Consider the following 14063-nt stretch of genomic DNA (forward strand, 5'->3'; position numbering starts at 1 on the left):
GATGTGATTCTGCAAATGACAATATTTGTTAAACAAGGCTGAGTTTGCAACAAATATACTGTTTCAGAGATAGTAGGAACTGCAGATGCTGGAGAATCTGAGATAACAAGGTGACAAGATAACAAGATAACAAATATACTGGTCTGGCAACCGTTTAAAATTATTAGCCTAGATGGCAGTGTAGTGCATTTGTATGTGCAGTGCCATGAACTCAGCTGATGCCAGAAATGGAAATGATTTTAAAATTGTGTGGTTAAAACATTAAATTCCAATTAAATAGTCTCAGATTCTTGTCATGGATTCTCTCCAAAAATCCAAAGTGTTGTGGTCCATAGAAATAACAGTTGTTTCAGAATTGTTGACTAAATAAACATTAAAATTTTTTACAGACAAGTCCGAGCTCAGTGTCTTTCTCTAGCATGAATATTTCTGTTGACAATCATTCGGCTGGAGGACAGAAGGGTGGTAGCGATAAACCAGGGAAGTAGACCAGTGAATAGAGAAACTATTGGAGAAAATTCTGAGAGAATTAATCCCCTCTTGGAGAGGCAAGGTTTGACCAGAGATAGCCAACATAGTTTTGTCAGATGGATGTCATGTCTAACAAAGCCGATAGAAATTTTTAGAAGGTGATCAGACGTGTTGATGAGGGTTGTGCAGCTAATGTAGTTCATATGAATTTCAGCAAAGCCTTTGACAAGGTCCCACGTGGGAGACTGATAAAATAGGGTGTGGGATTCAGGGTAACTTGGCAAGGTGAATCCAAAACTGGCTTAGTGGTAGGAAACAGACAGTGGTAGTATAAGGCTGATTGGATGACAGGAGGCCAATGTCCAATAGTGAACAACAGGGATAAATGCTGGGTCACTTGTTGTTCATGATACCTATAAGCAATGAAGATGACAATGTGGGTGGGATGATAAGTAAGTTTGTGGATGACACAAAGATTGACTGAGTAGTTAATTATGATGGAGAAGATCTTAGATTCACAGAAGAAATAGAAGGGTTGGTCTGATGGATAGATCAATGGCAGATGGAATTTGACCTTGATATGTGGGAGGTGAAGCGCTTTGGAAGAATAAACAAGTCAAAGGAGTTCTTGATGAATGGCAGGACACTAGGAAGGTCAGAGCAACAGATGGATTGTGGGATGCTTGTCCACAGATGCCAGAAGGCAGCAAGACAGGTTAAGAAGGCATATAGGACACTAACCTTCATCTTTCATGTGCTGAAATTTAGCATGAACTTTGGATAAAATCAACTGATGCCAATATATTACAAAGTTTTGTGCGTTATTTGAAGCATGCAAAGATCTAAGATAAACCTTTGTGTTTCTCTCTTTGGGTGATCCTTCAGCTTGTCCTACTTTGTGGACCAAGTAAGTCACTTTTGCTTTAGCAAATTCACTTCTAGTCAGACCTAAGACCAATTTGGCAATTTTAATTGTTCAAGAGGTGTCAGTGTTCTTCCAAGTTATTTTTTGAAAAGTTTCTGGTGCATTTTTCATTCCAAATGGCATGATTTTACATCGGTAAAGTCCATCCAGTGTTACAAAAGCTTTATTCCTTCAATGGAACTTGCTTCCAACAAGTCAGTCTTTTGTGACAAATTATGTTGGTCCAGATATTTCATTACAATTGTCCAGTTATGGATTAGGATAAGAATCCATTTTTGGTACAATGTTGATTTTGTGATAATACAGTCTTTGTGAATGACCCAGTCTCAGCAACACTGCCATAGCTGAAATACAGCTGTTATTACTCAACTCAATCATAGTCAATCATTAACTTAAACTCTTCCTATTGGATTGAGTCTGAAAGGATCATGTTTTTTGGGTAATACAAACCCAAAGGCATGAGGCATTGATAAGGGACCTTAAAGTGAAGGAACCCTTAGGAGACAGTGATCATAATGTGATTGAATTTATTCTGCAATTTGAGAGGGAGAAGTTAGAATCAGAGGTAATGGTGTTACAGCTGAATAAAGGCAACTACAGAAGTATGAGGGAGGAGGTGGGCAGAATTGACTGGGAGAGGAGCCTATTAGGAAAGACAGTGGAACAGCAATAACAAGAGTTTCTAGGAGTAATTCAGGAAACACAACAAAAATTCATCCCTAGAAAAAAGAAGCATAGTACAGGTACGATGAGGCAACCATGGCTGACTAGGGAAGTCAGGGATAGCATAAAACCAAAAGAGAAAGCATATAATGTGGCAAAGAGCAGTGGGAAACCAGAGGATTGGGAAGCTTACAAAGACCAACAGAGGGCAACAAAAGAAGAAATAAGGAGGGAGAAGATTAAATATGAGGGTAAGCTAGCCAGTAATATAAAGGAGGAGTATAAGAGTTTCTTTAGATATATAAAGGGCAAAAGTGAAGCAAAAGTGGACATTGGACTGTTGGAAATGATATTGGAGAGATAGTAGTGGGGAACAAGAAAATGGCTGAGGAACTGAATAATTACTTTGCGTCAGTCTTCACAGTGGAAGACATGAGTAATATCCCAAAAATTCAAAAGAGTCAGGGAACAGAGCTGAGTATAGTGGCTATCACCAAGGAGAAGGTGCTAGAAAAACTGTATGACCTGAAGATGGATAAATCGAAAGGACCAGAGTTCTTAAGGAGATAGCTGAAGAGATAGTGGAGGCATTAGTGGTGATCTTCCAGGAATTGCTAGAGTCAGGGAGGGTTCCAGAGCACGAGAAAATCGCTAACATGACACCCCTTTTTAAAAAGGGAGTAAGGCAAAAGACTGAAAATTATAGGCCGATTAGCCTAACCTCGGTCGTGGGTAATATTTTAGAGTCCATCGTGAAGGATGAGATTTCTGAATGCTTGGAAGTGCATGGTAAAATAGGGCAAGGAGAGCCAATGGATGTTATCTACTTGGACTGCAAGAAGGCCTTTGACAAGGTGCCACAGAGGGGACTGCTGAGTAAGATAAGGGCCCATGGTGTTAGAAGGAAGGTAATAGCATGGATAGAAGATTGGCTGTCTGGCAGAAAGCAGAGAGTGAGGTTAAAAGAGTCTTTCTCAGGATGGCAGCTGGTGACAAGTGGTGTTCCGCCAAGGTCAGTGTTGGGACCACAACTTTTCATTTTATACATTGATGATCAAGATGAAGGAACTGAAGGCATTCTGGCTAAGTTTACAGATCATACAAAGATAGGTAGAGGGTCAGGTAGTATTGAGGATGTGGGGACGCTGCAGAAGCATTTGGACAGGTTAAGAGGTGGGCAAAGAAGTGGCAGATGGAGTACAATGTGGGGAAGTGTGAGGTCATGCACTTTGGTAAGAAGAATAGAAGCATGGGCTATTTTCTAAATAGGGAGAAAATTTAGAAATTCAGTGCAAAGAGCCTTGGGAGTTCTAGTCCAGGTAAACTTGCAGTTTGAGTCAGTACTTAGGAAGGCAAATGCAACTTTGGCATTTATTTTGAGAGGACTTGAATATAAAAGCAGGGATGTACTTCTGAGGCTCTATAAGGCTCTGATCAGGCCACATTTGGAGTATTGTGTGCAGTTTTGGGCCCTATGTCTCAGGAAAGATGTACTGGCCTTGGAGTGGGTTCAGAGGAAGTTCACGAGAATGGTCCTTGGAATGAAAAGCTTAATATATGAGGAACGTTTGAGGACTCCGGGTCTATACTTGAAGGAGTTTAGAAGAATGAGGAGGGATCAAATTGAAACTTACAGAATACTAAATGGCCTGGACAGAGTGGACATTGGGAAGATGTTTCCACTGGTAGGAGAGACTAGGACCCGAGGGCACAGCCTTAGAGTAAACGGAGGACCTATTAGATCAGAGATAAGGAGAAACTTCTTCAGCCAGAGAGTGGTGAATCCAAGGAATTCACTGCCACAGAAGGCTGTGGAGGCCAGGTCATTTAGTATACTTAAGATGGAGATAGATAGGTTCTTGATTGTCAAGGGGATCAAGGGTTACGGGAGAAAGCGTGACCGTGGGGTTGAGAAACTTATCAGCTATGATTGAATGGCGGAGCTGACTTTTTGGGCTGAATAGCCTAATTTTTGTTCCTATGTCTTATGATCTTAAACCCCACACTATGATGTAGAGTCAAAAATGTTTTTCCTGGCCTATTCACACTAATTAATTTTGAGTCTGTCAGAACTTTTGTAGGTCACATTGCTAGTATATTTCACCTAACTTTTTAAGCACCTCCATATTATTCAACCTGATTACTGGAGGGTCAACTCTTGAGCTTTCAATTTCTGATTCATTCTCCAATTGTTGTGATATTTTTGATCCACTCACAACGTCTTTCACCACTGTGAATCGATCACTATTCTGATTATCCACTAGATCATGGTATCTATTTGGCACTTTAATATGATAGACTCACTAATTCTTGTCCCTTCTGAAGTACTCACTATGTAATTCAAATTATTGAGTACATTTGATTTGATAAGGTCCAGAGAATCTTACTTTTAATGATTCCTCAGATACAGGTAACAACACTAATACCTTGTCTCCAACAACAAAATTTCAAGCTTTGGTCTTTTTGGCTAATCTAGTTTTAATTGTTTGTTGATCAGTCATACAGTCATTGAGTCATATAGTCATAAAACATGGAAACCTGAAATGCTTATGCCAGTTCCTAAGCTTTAGTTAGTTTCTTTCTAAAACCTAGTACATTAGGTTGCAAGTGTAGTCTCTGAGCTGTTATCTATAAATTTCTTTTTAATTTATTTGAATTTTCCTACCAGTTTAAAAGGGCTCAAGCATCTGAACTCATTACAGTCATCCTTAATGTATAGTAATAAAACAATTCCTTATCCGAATCTCTAAAACCTTGGGAAGAATCTTCTCAGCCACTTAATGATTTGGGTATTGGTGAGAAAATTGGGAAAGTTTTTGAGAAGATTTGTAGTTCGGTTGTAGATGAGTTTGTGGACTTGCTCGCCAAGCCAATGTGTTTGATTGCAGATGTTTTGTCACCCTGCCAGGTAACATCGTCAGTGTGCCCCCAGTGAAGCGTTGGTGTTCTGTTCCGCTTCTTATTTATTCGCCTCAGTTTGCTGGGGTGGTTGGCATCACTTCCAGTTTTGTTTTTCAGTGGTTTGTATGTCAGGTCCTGTTCAACATGTTTGTTGATAGAGTTCTGGTTGGAATGACAGGCGTCCAGGAATTCCCTGGCATGTCTCTGTTTGGCTTGAGCTATTATGGATGTGTTGTCCTAGTCGAATTTGTGTCCTTCTTTGTCCGTGTGTATTGAGACCAGTGAGAATTGGTCGTGTCTCTTGGCGGCTAGTTGGTGTTCATGTATCCTTATTGTCCGTTTTCTTCCAGTTTGGCCTATGTAATGTTCCTCATAGTCCTTGCATGGTATTTTTTATGTTACATTGGTTTTATTGGTTGTGGGTATGTGCTCGCCTTTATGCTCGTCAGTAGCTGTCGTAGGGTGATTGTTGGTTTGTGAGCTACTCTGATACCTAGGGGTCTGAGTAGTCTTGTGGTCATCTCTGATATATTTCTGATGCATGATAAGGCGACTAGTGTGTCTGGTTGTGTTGTGTCTTCTTGTTGTGGTCTGTTGCATAGGTAACAGCAGATTGTGTTTTTTGGGATTCCTTTCCTTTAAAAAACTCCATATTAGTGCTCCTGTTTTGCTTTGCACAATCCCGGATTGCTGCAGTATATTACGGCTCATTTGAATAATGTCCTGATGCAGATCCATTTATGGGTGTTGGGGTTGGTTGCTGGTGTAATTAAGTATCTGGTCCATATGTGTGGTCTTTCTGTGTACGCTGGTCTGGAGTTCCCTGTTGTTCTTATGTTCCACCATTGTGTCTAGGAAGGGTAGTCGGTTGTTGTTCTCTTCATCCTTTGTGAATTTTATTCTGGTGAGGATTTTGTTTATGTGTCAGTGGGTTTCTTCTGGTCTTGTGTGTTTGATAATCAAAAAGGTGTCATCCACATAGCGGACCCAGAGTTTGGGTTGTATAGTGGGGACACTGTTCATTCTAATCTTTGCATTACCGCTTCTGTTATCAGTCCTCATATCGGGGATCCCATTAGTGTTCCATTGATTTTTTTGAATATATGGTCATTGAAGGTAAAGTGGGTTATGACGCACAGATCCAGCAGTTTCAGGGTGCTATCCTTGTTGATGCTGTTGGTGTTATGGGGCGTCTGTTTTCCTGATTTGTCCAGCAGTGTGGCAATTGTCTCTTTGGCTAGGTCGATGTTTGTGGATGTAAATAGTGCTGTTACATCAAAGGATATCATTATCTCGTCCTCTTCTATTCTAGCGTCCTTGATGATTTTGATGAATTCTTGGGAGGAGTGGATAGAGTCGGAAGTGTTGTCTACTAAGTATTTCAGTTTCCATTGTAGTTCTTTGGCTAGTCTATACTTTGGTGTACCTGGTAGTGAGACAATAGGTCTGAGGGGGACCTCTGGCTTTGTGTACCTTAGGGAGTCCATAGAAGTGGGGTGTGTTGGATCCTGCTTGCTTCATTTTTTGGTAGTCTGTCTTGCTGACATGTCCTGAGTTGTTTAATTTCTTCAGGGTTTTTGTAATCTAGTTCTCTGATTGTAGTGTTGGGTCTATTGCCATCTGTTGGTAAGTGTCGGTATTTGCTAGTAGTGCATTAGCTTTCTCAATGTATTGGGCTCTATTAAAGATTACTGTCATGAGTCCTTTGTCCGTTGGTAACAGTACAATGTTTTTGCCTTTCTTGAATCTTTCCAGTGCTTTCTTCTCTTCTGTGTTAAATGTATTCCACTTTCCTTTTCTGCTAAGTGTTGGGACTATTGTCTGTCTGATGGTCTGCTGTATTTCCTCTGTGAATCTATTGTTCCTTAGTGTTGATTCCAGTGTAGCCAGGAAGTCAGATTTTTTTAGCGTCTCTGCAGTTATAATTCAGTCGCGTACTAGGACGGTCTTCTAAGTGTCTGTAAGTTGTCAGTCTGAGATGTTCTTAATCCATGTTTCGGAATTGTCCGTGTCATTGTTGTGGGTGAATTTGGATAGTTTTCCTCGTAGGGCTAGTCTTTTCTTTGCTCTGGTCGTTTGTTGTTGTATGGTGATGGCTTGTTCCAGTGTGGGTGTCCATTCTTGGTTGGTTGCGTTGGGAGTACAAAGATTTTTGGTGCGCAATTTCCTGCTCATATTTGTGGAGGTAGTTGTAGTAGAATGCTAAGGGTTATGATCAATGATGCCCACAACCGCCTCCACAAATATGAGCAGGGTGGTGAAACATCTGCAATCAAACTCACCAGCTCAGCAGACAAGTCTACAACCTCAAAGTTGCAAAACTTGAGTGAGATAGGCAGTAGTAAGATTCTCAACATGGCGAGCAAGAAGTCTCATTCTCTAACCGAGTGTTGAACATATGTCCCTGACTAGGAAGGGAACACTTCAATAGTCAAGGCCATTCAGCCTCTGATCTTCAAATAAGTGTCCTCCAAGGCAGCCTTTGAAATATACAACAATGCAGAATTGCCAATCAGAAACTGATAGCCAAGTTCCGATACCCATGAGGATGGCCTGAACCATGATCTTGGGTTCAAGTAGTGCTACATGTAACCCCACTATACTGTTCTGTTTTGAAACCATCACTTTGATAACTCGTTATTGTCTCACTACCTTAATTAGTTTGTACAGTTTTGGATTACTTGTTATTTTGGTTAGACCCTTGTCATGTGACTGTTATACCTATTGTGTTTTCCAGCCATTTGATTAGTCTCCAGCACCATCCTATTTTTGGTTTTTTTTTGTAATTATTAATCAGGTCATAGGTCATCCCTTCACTTACTATTCAGCTGTTGACACTTTACTCACACCATTTGACACTTCTGATCACCTACCAAAACTTCAACCTGTCAACACTTCACTCACACTATTTGTATTTATCTTTTGGCACTCTTAATTACCTGGGATTATTTTGCTATTATCTTCCTGCATATAAATTCTGTGCCTGTGCGCTTCCCTCCACTTTACCTGATGAAGGACTAGTGCTCTGAAAGCTTGTGAAATCAAATAGACTTGTTGGACTATAACCTGGTGTCGTGTGACTTCTGACTTTATCCACCCCAGTCCAACATTAGTTCCTCCACATCATGTCTATGTCAAAGGTCCATGCAGAGGGTTTACATGACCCTCCTTGTCCCAGTGTATGGAGGAATACACTAAATTGAGTGATGTGAATGTTGGCTGCTCACATTATTGTTCTGTTTCTAATATTTTCCCCACAGGTTCGTTAGCATGACTGATGGATTCAACCATAGTAGGGGTTCTCCTTGCTGTTGTTGTGTTGGAACAAAGGTGCAGGGAGGTGGATGAAGAAGAGATGAGCCAGCAAGAAAGCCAAGACTAGCAGCAACTTTCAGCTGATGCTAAACAGCCTCCACATTGAAGAGGACCCAACTGAAGGGCCCCTCAGAATGCCCAGAAGGTGGAGGGGTGGGGTGAAAGTCTATTGCCCTTTATTCCATTTTCTCCAGGTTAGCAAGGCGTTGAGTCGCCACGGGCTCAGGATGTCCCAGGACACTGTCACAAAACTACACCAAAAGTAATTGATTTGTGTTGTTAAAATTCAATGCTGCTTAGCAATGGGAGTAGGCTCGCTGCAATACTTTCAATAAGTTACTCAGAACTCTTCATGTGTGTAACTGAGCTGTCAATTTTGGGCATCTAGATGGAGAAAGTCAGAGGACAATGTTGTTACTTTCAGGCTGCGAGTCATTTTGGAGCAAGGAGAGGATGCTCCATCCTGAAAAGGTGTTGATGTAGCAGGCTCACATCAATTAGGATTCTAGAGAAATCCTAGAAGTCACAAGTTGCAGGCAAGTGTTGGGGCAAAGGTATAGGAAAAGACTTAGGAGCTGCTGGTGCACTACAGAAGCAGTGAGCCATTAATAGATCAGTGCAGCTGAGAGTGAGGGTGAAGAAACCCATCAACAGTTGGAAGTCAGAGGAATGCAGGGGCAGTACTAGCTCTGAGAAGCTAGCAGTTTGTAAGAAGTTGGAATCGTGCTTCAAATATGTGCTAAAGTACAATTTCAACCATACAATGGAACATGGGAGGGGAACATAACATGAGCAACAATTGAAGCAGCTTGTGACAGAATTGCTTTTGAGGGCATTCATAAGTTATATCTTTGAAAAGAAGTGGAATTTCATGCCATACATTCATCATTAAAGTTTTAATGAGATTTGATGACACACAGTTTCACTAAAATTTTGTGGGAAGGGATGGGATATTGCAGAGAAGTCCTTGGGATTTACCTTGACTACATTTGTATTTGATGTTTTCTGTGGGATGTTCAAGCAGTTATCTGTTACCTGCATTTGCATTTTGGGATGTTAGAATATGGATAATGGATATGTATGTTTCATTACTGTTCTAGCATTGTATGGTAAATTTTATTGTTATTTATTCAAAACAGTAGAATTATATGGTTTTACTCTCTTAAAAAGTAATTGGTTCTCACACTTTGTCTATTGAAGAAAAAATGTTACCAGTCCCTAGCCAGATCATAACATGAATTTGATGGCCTGCTCTGGAATCACAACAGAACTTAATTACTTAAACGTTTTTGAAGTAGGAAATGTGTCTGAATGAAAGTTATATTAGACTGTCATACATTGAATTTTTTTACCAGCTGTATCTCAAAATACAGCTCCTGAAGTTTTCCCATAATGTATATTGAATAGCCTCTGCACTGTAATGATTTTATTATATTATATCATTGATATTTTGAAGCCAGCACAACCGACAGACCTTGCTGATTATTTAATTTCTCTGAACCACCCACCCGTCTCCTAAATCAGCCTAAATCCCAGGAAGAGGGGGCAGTTGTTGGGCAATTATCAAACATATGTTTCACCCCTCACTTGGTAGTCAACAGACACCAGAACTTCTTCCTGAATGACACTGTATGCAATACAACACATTACAATGTGTAAGTATATTTTCATCATCTTTTTGACCTTGACCTATTCACACCACTAACCCCATCCATCAATGATATATGGGAGCTTGGAGCGGGCATGGATATGTGAGGAGGTATGTAATGTATGTGGAATATGAAGGAGCATGTGGAATATGAAAAAAAAATGGAGTGCTCATATGGGGTGGGTGGAAAATGTGAAGGTAGTGAGGGGAAAGGATTGCATGCCATACATTCATCATTAAAACTGGGCCAATGTCTCAGTACCAGATGGCCATTATAACCTGTCAGCCTCACTATTCATACTCTTCCTTTGCTGCATTCAGGTTGCGGAGAAGAATGATAAAAGTGACAGTTAAGTGGAGGACAAGGTTGTAGAAGATTCTGAGGCAGATTTCACTGGGACGGTATGCAGGACAGAGCTGATAGGCATGCATGCAGAGATGCTTCGTGCATTGGCAGGTCTTCCACAAAGAGTGTTATGCCCCTCAATGAGCTAGAAGGTCTCCAAATTTGCATTGGGCTTCAGACAGAACTTGGAGCTCATTCTTGAAACTGGTCAATGCCATGAAAACACTCATTACATGCAAATGCTGACAGCTGTCAAGAAAATTGTTATAGCATTATCCCAGGGAAGTCACATTGGCTCCTTACTTCACAAACCTGTTCTTTAAGAGTGTGAACATTCATGCTTTACTATTAAGTCTCAAGGGGCATCTCATGGATCATCAATGATGTTCCTCACACAATGATAATAATGTTCTCTCCAGAAAAATGACTGGCTTCCTATCCTTGCTGAGCTCCACTCCATCATTAACTCTAAGTTATCTGGGTCTTTATATGCTTGGACTATAGATTATTTTGACACCTTTGAAGAAATTGCACAAGTAATTGATCTCACCAAGTTGTTGAACCTCCCTTGCTCTTTTTGTCCACTGTTTGTTCTCTAATGCATAGTGAAATTATAAGTTTGTGAAAGCTTAGCACTTATATTTGATTAGATCCTGTATCTCTCAGTCATCTTCATTAAACCAGTCTTGATGTTTCTTTGGGGTGGGGGTGGGGGGATTGGGGTTTTGAGGGAGAGAGAGAGACACAGACAGAGAGGCAGACAGAAGGTCCTGTTTGCAGGTGTTTATCTTCAAGCTCAGTGAGGCACTGTGGTACACCATAGATCTGGTGGCCTGGTGGCTAGTGGTTGAGAGGCTGGCATTGAGACGTTGACTGAAAAGGGATCTTTGTGCTTTCATTCTTGCTACTCTAGTTTAATTCTGTTATCTCCAATGTTTGGGGATTAGGCAGTGGGAGGTGGTAGATCCACCTTGAGAGTTTTGGATCTTGAAAGATCTTGAAAGGACCTGGCCATAGATTTTCTCTCATTTCTGATTTCAAGTTCCCGACTTCTTCTCAACATCAGGAAGACACTTCTGCTCTGGAAAATGCTAGTTATACTGCAAAACCCTATTGTTTTATTGTTTTGTCCATTTAAAGGTCTTCAACCAGATCATTGCCTTCCTCCCACCACTATTGTGATTGTGAGACTTCAGCCTTTTGCTGAGTCTAAGTCTGACCACTTGTAAGTGTTTCTTTCAGCACCAGATGAAGGAGTAGATAAGGCAAAGTGTGGTCTGTGGCAGGGGCCAGTTGCAAGTAACTGGGAGCCATTGTGATGATGTATAACATGATGAGGTGTGACGGAATTGAGCTTTGGTGAGCTTCTTTGCACTGGGGTGATACGTACTTATATTTGCTTGTGCATAGATCATACTATGTTTCATAGCAAATCCTGGCCTCCAATTTGGAGCCCCCTTGCCCTTGAACAAAAATCTCACTCTGCTGAGACTGTATGATGGTCAATGTGCAACAATCCTACAGTTTAGAAAAATAAATCACATACAGGTATCTTCTGGTGTTTTATGCAATGTAGCAATGCTTATGTTATCTCATACCATAAGAAACTGGATATGGATTTTGTTATTGAAGAACTCCAGAGACTTACATTACGATTAACTATTATGTAAAAGCATTCAATTCTTCAGACACCTAAGTGTTGGGCTAACATTAAGCTAATAGTTCATAACAGAGGAGCACTCTTCCAGTCTGGTGTCATACTTCAAGCGATCCAAGGTAAGGTGGAGGCTGTAATCTTTATACCCTCATTACACTCCATGATACAGTGATGATATCATAAGTAAACATCTTAAAGGCATATGGTATACTGACCGTGAGATGCAATGCAACATCTTTGTTTTCCTAAGATTAAAAACATATTCCTAACAGATATAATTGGTTGTACATTGGCATGTGTTGCCAGTTCAATTGTTATATAAACTACAAGACAAACATTTCAGACTTCAATGTAACATTCCGAAGGTTTGACAACTTGTCCCAATCTGGTGATTGTAGACCCATCAGGAGAGGTTTGCAATGTGCCCTGTTGCGCTTGTTTGACAACTTTATTGTCTTGCTGCTGACTGCTATCATTCAACATTGCTGCACACTTATCATCAGTGTTCTTCTTTACCCTCTTTGTGCATGACTGGTGTGCTCGACATTGTTCTAGATGTTTTCTGTTCCTTCACAATGTAACACTATGATCAATAACAATTTTCTATATGGACTAGGTCCATATTTTAGAACCTTTTGCTGCAATTCAAATCATTGTACCTGTATTGCCAACCTGCCCTCTTGCTACAATGCACAGTTGGGTAGTTATTTACTGGCTCGCACATAAATCTCTTTCATTCTCCTCTGTCTTTGAAGAAAATGTCCTTTGCCTCAGAATGGTTAAATAATTTTTCCAGCAAATCACTCATTTGCCTTCTGAGCATAAGTTGTACTGAGGAAGACAACTCCTTCTTCATTGTGTTGCACAAAAATGCACCAACACGATGCAATACATTTGCGTTGTTGCTTGACACTTAATGATCATTGATTTGATACTACATACCATGAGTTCTTTTGGACCATTTAAAGGTGGATGCTGGAGTGACAATATGTTTTGAAATAGTTTGCCAGTGCATCACACTCTGTTGTCAGACACTGTCCATTCCAGGGCACTCAACAAACTGAAAGTAGCAGTTATGTCGTAGCACTGCATTGTTGAATAAGGGAAAATTTAAGGAAGTTCTCTGTCACAAGGATGTGAAGGCTTCTTTTATTGCCAGGAGTTACGACATTTGATATGCCTTACATGTAAAGTGTCACCATAGTCTTACCAGACCATAAAGTGGACAGTCACCACACCTCAGGAGAAGGGACAGGTGGAGAAGGAGAGTACTTCATGGTAACATCAGACAAATTCATCCCTGGCCAGTACACAGATTTACATGTTAGCTGTCCTGTGAGTTCATTAGCTACAGTGTAACATAGACATGGTATCTTGGAATAGTGTATTTTGGTATTAGGAGTTATTACTTTGAAAATATGATTATATTAAATTCATCACTGTATGGCCAAAATGAAGAGATCTTCTCAGGTACCTCATTAACAATGGAGCAAGAAACACAGTTAAATGTTTCAAGTCTAATACGACTCCTCTTCAGAATAGTTCTGAAAAATTCAAATTGGATTCAAAACATTAACTATGCTTCTCTCTCTACTGGTGCTGCTAGAGCTGCGGAGTTCCTCCATCATTTTGTGTTTCTGCTTCAAATTTTAAGCATCAATAGTATTTTGCTTTTACTTCATTAAGAGTGTCAGGCTATTCTTGGATCCGCTTGCAGTTACTTATCTTCACGACCAATCACATTGGTTCTGGCAAATCTAACTGATCGACTTTGAGCTACAGCATTAATGTGCAATTCGAGGGAAATATGTTGATCCTTGTGAAGGTTGGGTATTCGGCTCAATGCATCAGACACATAGGCACAAGTAGATTATGGCTGAGTGGTGGGGGTGGGGGGAAGCAGAAAGTTGGGGCATTTCACTCCATTGATGAGATGACAAATGCATGGTTTAGAATAACACCAGCATTATGGGGTTCAAACCTTATTCTGGCTGAGATAAGACTTGTGGTCTGCATCCTTTCCCTGACGCACACTAACAGCATAGTGTTAGCTGTAGATTTGCAGTCTTTGAATGATTGAAGATGCTACCTGGAGAAGAAAGCTTTGTGTTTGAAAAAAAAAAAGATACATTGCTAC

General features: G+C 40.4%; 1 protein-coding gene across 1 annotated transcript in view; it reads right to left on the minus strand.

The window, feature by feature from the left end:
* Positions 1-14063, minus strand: part of LOC109929780 (filamin-A-interacting protein 1-like) — a 393800-nt gene that overhangs the window by 327050 nt on the left and 52687 nt on the right. The gene's annotated exons all lie outside the window — the stretch shown is intronic.

Source organism: Rhincodon typus, chromosome 9 (genome assembly GCF_021869965.1).
Source record: "Rhincodon typus isolate 14 chromosome 9, sRhiTyp1.1, whole genome shotgun sequence".
Classification (NCBI taxonomy): Eukaryota; Metazoa; Chordata; class Chondrichthyes; order Orectolobiformes; family Rhincodontidae; genus Rhincodon; species Rhincodon typus.